The sequence below is a fragment of the Fukomys damarensis genome, unplaced genomic scaffold (assembly GCF_012274545.1).
Source record: "Fukomys damarensis isolate Sample0158 unplaced genomic scaffold, DMR_v1.0_HiC HiC_scaffold_13, whole genome shotgun sequence".
NCBI classification, from domain to species: Eukaryota; Metazoa; Chordata; class Mammalia; order Rodentia; family Bathyergidae; genus Fukomys; species Fukomys damarensis.
Genome location: NW_022900925.1, coordinates 14,306,229 through 14,312,245, shown reverse-complemented (window position 1 = coordinate 14,312,245; position 6,017 = coordinate 14,306,229). Strand labels below are relative to the sequence as shown.

General features: G+C 38.6%; 1 protein-coding gene across 3 annotated transcripts in view; it reads left to right on the top strand.

Annotated features, from left to right (window-relative positions):
• Nucleotides 1-6,017, top strand: part of Pafah1b1 (platelet activating factor acetylhydrolase 1b regulatory subunit 1) — a 73,457-nt gene that overhangs the window by 13,702 nt on the left and 53,738 nt on the right. For all 3 annotated transcript variants that reach the window (XM_033762852.1, XM_010642121.3, XM_010642122.3), the window contains exon 3: nucleotides 5,851-5,963. The gene's annotated coding sequence lies outside the window, so the exon portion shown is untranslated. The remainder of the gene's footprint in view (nucleotides 1-5,850; nucleotides 5,964-6,017) is intronic.

Below are 6,017 nucleotides of genomic sequence, written 5' to 3'. Positions count from 1 at the left end.
TTTTTTTTTTTTTTTTTTTTTTTTGTACTGAGAATCTAACTCAGGATCTTGTGCTTGCTAGGCAGGCATGGTGCCACTGAGCTTAATCCTTGGCCTTGTGATCCGTTTTTTTTTTTTTTATGTTGTTTGCACTACCTCCTGCTTTTTCATTGACTCTAATCAATCTTATGTTATTCTTCTTTGCATCATCTAGCAACTGTTGGATTAATTTTTTGTGGTCCGTTGCTTTTTTTTTGGTACCAGGAATTGAACTCAGGCCCTTGCACTTGCACTTGCGAGGCAGTTGGCCGAACCACTGAGCTAAATCCCCAGCCCCAGTCCCTTGCTATTTTTAAGAAATTTTTCTTTTCATGATCACTATCTACAATTCTCTTTAATATCAGATTTTCTATTTTCACATTGGTTTATTCTGCTCTGTGTACTTGGAGTGGAATTTTTAATCTCCTGGATTCTGAATCTGTTTTATGGATTCTCCCCTTCCCCTCCTTTTTCCCTCCCCTCTGTACTAGGAATTGAACTTGGGACCTTGTCCTTTCAAGGCAGGCACAATACCACTGAGGTAAATCCCTGGCCCCTCCATTTCTTTTTTATGTTGGGTGTTTTGTGGTTTCCATCATTTCCCTAAGCTTCTCTGTTTTTTTGGTATTGGGAATTAAACTCAGGACCTTATACTTCCAAGGTGGTGGCAGTATCACTGAATTAAATCCCCGGCCCCAAGTCCTCTATCTTTTAATCTGTATCTGCTATAGAGTTACTAACCATATCTTTTATTATATAGGTCACCATCTCTGTAGATAACTGAGAAATTATCTCTGATTTGATTTTTTTTTCTAGATCCTCACTAATCTGCTTTGTTATTTCTGCTGTTACCACCTCAGAGAGTCCAAGTGGGCAACTTTTGAATTGTTCCACTTCATTGTCCCCTGGGTTTGCCTTTGGTGAGCTGGAAGTTTGGGGTTGCAATTTAAGAGTCCCCCCGCATTACTTACAAATTGCTTATGAGAAGTAGCTTTATTGTGCTAGTATTTAGAAACCTTAGGAAAGTACTACGCAGAGATGTCTTCCAGGTATAGCTGGCTTTTGGGTTTTGAGTCTGTTGACAAGATCCTCCTACCTCTTCAGTATTGGGGATGAGAGTTTGATGACTATTTGGTCTAGCCTCCGGTTCTTTGGCATTTGCAATAGTGTTGTTTATGACCCTCAGGCAATCTCAGTCAAGGCATAGCAGTAAGAACACTTATGTCACCTTGGCTGAAGTAGTACAGTCAGAAATAACAATAGCATCAAACACAACCTAGAAAATGACAAACTGCCACCTTTAACCATATGAACTAGATTTGTTACATAACAAAATCCCAACCAAACGGGAAAATTGTATATGATATTTATGCCTTCAGTGTGTGTGGCTGGGTATTTTACCCTCGGGAGAAAATTTATTGCCTTCATTTTTTTTTTTGGAGACAGGGTCTCACTATGTTGTTGAGACTGACCTGGAACTCACTATGTAGTGCAGCCTGGTCTCAAACTCACAGAGATCCTCCTGCCTCAGCCTCCGGGTACTGGGATTACAGGCATGCACCACCATGCCCGGCTCCTTTTTCTTTTTCTGGTGCTGGGATCAACTCAGGACCTGGAGCTTTCAAGGAAGGTGTGGTGCAACTGAGCTAAATCCCTGGCCCTTGGGAGAAAATTTAAAAGGGGATAGGGGGAAAAAATAGAGAAATAGAAGAGGAAGAGATTAGAAATAAAGCTGGAGGGCAAAAGAAGATTATGCAAATTTGGGGAAACTGGTGAAGGAGAGGGAGGGAGAGAGGAGAAATAAGAACAAAAGAACAACAACAATACTATAATGTTTACACATAAAAACAACAAACAAGAAAAAAAAGAAAATGAGAAAAATGTCCACTTTAAGGTATGTCTCTGTTGTCACTGTAGACAAAATGGACAGAGTCTAGATCTGTGTTGATTAATTCCAGGAAGCCAGCCTTAAATTTACGCGGGGTTGTGTATAATCCTGGCAAACCTTCACTTTTAGTTCCATTGAAGTTCAGGCTGGTTTCTGGCAGTGATGCTGAAATCAGATTTATTCAGCCTTCAACACTCCATATACCTCCTGCCATTTTGAACTCAAAGAGCCACTGCTTTTATTTTTGGGATATAATAAGATTGAGATATGCTAACCTAGGGCCTTTACATTGAATTAACTACATCCTCAGCTCTTTTAAATTTTTTTAAAATTTTGAGACAGAGTCTTGTAAGTTGCTAAAGTGCCCAGGCTGGGCTTGAGCTTGTGGTGCCCCTGCCTCAACCTCTGAGAGTGCAGGGATTACAAGCATGTGCTAACATGCCCAGGTTAAAGGCCCCCCTCCCCACACTTTTGTTTTTGAGACAGGGTCTCCCTGTGTACTTCAGGCTAGCCTTGAACTTGCTGTGTAGCCCAGGTTGGCCTCAAACTTACTTCAATCCTCCCACCTCCACCTCCTGAGTGCTTGGTTTACAGATGCCAAGCTGGGTTTAAAGAGTTAAGAAGAGAGTTGATACGGTTAGATTGTATTTTAGACAGATGACCCTAGGGCAGTGGTGGACAACCTGGGAGTGCAGGCTGTTTGTATCTTTGAAAGCTCTAAAAAAAGGTTTGCCATTATTGCCCTGAGGGTGTATAGTGGATAGATGTTAGCAGGCCAAAACTAGATTTAGAGAGAACTGTTGTATTTATTTCAGGTAAAAGTGTTATGTAGAGAAGTGTGGTAGTAGTGGTGTTAAAAAATATTGAGGTGATACACTTACAGTACAGGGTAGTGCCTTGATTTGATTTAGAGAAGGAATGAAGTCAAAGCTGATTTCCATATAAAAAGCATTTGCAACATTTAAAAAAATTAAAAAAAAATTTTTTTTCCAGTACCAGAGATTGAACTCAGAACTTTGCACTTGCTAGGCAGGTGCGGCACCACTGAGCTAAATCCCTGGTCTTTAATTTGCAGCATTTTAAAAATAAATATTCTTGGGCCATGGATGTAGCTCAGTGGTGTTGCTGCCTACCTCCTAAGTGCAAGGACCTGAGTTTGATCCCCCGGTACAATAATAATAATAATAATTAATATTATTTAAAGAGCTTTGGATCTTAAATGTAATCAATGCTAGTGACATATCTGATATCTTGGAGGTATGATATTTCCATAAAAATGAGAACTAAGGCCTGAGATAGTTTTAATTTCTCAAAATTTATAGGTCCTTGAAATTTTCTCAGTAGTTGGAGGTAATTTATCTTGAAGAAAATACCATTATACAGAAAACTCAATTTAGCTCAAGTCCAAAGAGCCAGCTAGCTTTAATAATAGTTTTTGTTTGTATGTTGTATCTTTAACATGTGTGAGATTGTAAGATAACAGCACCATGATAATACTGTAAAATTTTAAAGGGTTGAATCATTAAAGACAAAATTTGTCAGCATTGTTATATGCAGTTTTTAAAATTAAACTTTGATATCCTCATCTCCTACTCAACTTTTTTGATAAAATAATAGCTCCATATTTCTAGATTTGTCAACTTTTTTGTGTGTGTGAGACAGGGTCTTGCCGTATATTTCAGACCATCCTTGAGCTCACTATGGTAGCCCAGGCTGGCCTTGAACTCAAGGTGATCCTCCTGCCTCAGCCTTTGGAGTACTGGGTTTACAGGAATGCACACCATGCCTGGCTTTTTTCTTTTTTAATTTTTTAAATCTTTCTTTGAGGGGGAGGCAGGGTCTTTCTGTGTAGTGCAGGCTGGGCTTGAACCTCCTGTGTAGCATAGGCAATCTTCGAATTCAAGGTGATTCCCCTGCTTTAGCCTCCTGAGTGCTGAGACTACACGTGTGTGCCATCATCTGCTTCAGCTTTTAAAATATATTATTTTGCCATTCAGTTTTTTCACATGGGGAAAAATTTGATTGAAATTGGACAATTGAGTTTAAAATTTTCTCTACATTCTTAATAAAAGGACGAAATGGTAGGAAATGCAGTATACTCTACTTAGTTTTAATGTTTTGTTTTGGTGCTGGAGATCAAACTTGGGCCCTTGACCTGCAAAGCAGGTGGTGGAACCACTGAGCTAAATCCCTGGCCCTACAGTATACTCTTCTTAAATAGTATTTTAAGTCTGTGTCCTGAGTTGTCATATATAGTTTTTGTTTTTTTGAGACAGGATCTGAGTAAGTAGTTCAGACTGACCTGGATGGAACTCATTATGTAGTCCAGGCTGGTCTCCAACTCACGGTGATCCTCCTGCCTCAGCCTCCCGAGTGCTGGGATTACAGGCATGTGCCACCACGCCGGGCTTGTTGTCATATATGCTATATGTGATACTTTTTTTTTTTTGGTACTAGGGATCAAACTCGGGTCCTTGCCTTTGCAAGGCAGGCGGTGGAACCACTGAGCTAAATCCCTGGCCTATATATAATACTTGTTACTTAGGCTATTGCAGGGCCCCTCAGATATCCCCACTAAAGACATTTGAGAGAGAATACTTGAAATGAATCTTGAAGAATGAGTAGTTGGAGCCAGGTACATTGGTACATATCTATAATCCTAAGTACTCAGAATACCGAGGCAGGAGGATTCCAGTTCAAGACCAGCTTGGGCAACTTAGTGAGACCTTATCTTTAAATAAAATTTATAGAAGACTGAGAATGTAGTTTAGTGCTCTTAGGTTCAAACCTCAGTAATGCACCCCACCTCACACACTCCTGAGAAAAGGAAAGAAAAAAAAAAGATTACATAATTGGAGCAGACATGGGAGATGGTCATTTTTAGGTAATGAGGACAGCAATATATTCAGACTCAAAAACATGAAAGACTTTTGTATATACTGATATATATGTAATTTGGCAGAGAGGATTTTAAGATATTAGGAAAGATATATAGATAAAATTTATACATTATATTCTGTGTAAGTTGTAGTAGCCACTTTGGAAGTCATTAAGTGTAGAAGTTAAAATTGTGAATGAGTGGTATGGTGAAAGAGAAATTTAGACAATTCAGATTTGTAGCTTGAATAAGTGGAATTGAGAAACTGGCTGTTATTAGTTGTAGTAGAAACCAAGAGAAAGAGTTGTACAGGATATTTCAAAAAGCAGCCAGGTGGAATTTTCTGAACCAGTTTTCAAATTTTCTAGCCAAAAATTTGTCACAAGCTTTTTACTATCCTTAATGAGTTCTGTAGATGAAAATTACAAAGGGCACAATGGCAAAACATGGTATTTAAGAAATGTTAGTTTAATCCTAACTGGGCGCTCAAAAGACTTTTTTAATGTCCTGACTCACTTTTTCAGCTTTTTTATTACTGCTTATCATGTCTCCTTTAATTCATTCTTAGGAAGATACTGTACTTCCTGTTCTTATGCTACTTTAACTCTGTATCCCCTTCCCTTTATCTGTCCTTAAAATCTGTATCCCCCATTCTCTTCCAGACAACCTTTCCTAGTTTTTTGTCTGGAAGAAACTTTGCTCTGAATTCATGGTATAGTATCTATAACCTTTCTCTTGTTATAGCTAACGTAGGATGTTTTATCTGATGTACCAAATGAGTTAATGCATTTAAACAGACTAGAGACAGCACCTAGCTTGTAATACTTAGTAAATGTTGGTTGTTGATTATGTTCATAATAAATATGATTAAGATGAGATAATAATAGTAACAGAAGTTTACCTTTTACTTGTGATGGCAAAACTGATTTGTTCTCTGTGCTTGGACACTACTTTGCTTATATGTGTAAAAGTAAAATTTGTGCCATTTCACTATGGCTGAGCTGTAGTTAGGGAAATCCTGGGGTTTTAAAAATTAATTAATTAATTTTAAATTTTGCCATCTTAGGAAACTGACTCAGGACCTCACAGTGCCAGGCAAGTGCAGTACCACCAGTTTACAACTCTAGCCCTTAGACAGCCTCAACATTATTTCATTAAGTCTCACTACAACTAATTGAGGTAGGTTTTAGTCTTTCTGCTTGCCCCTCCCTCCCTCTTGCTCTTTCTTTTCTC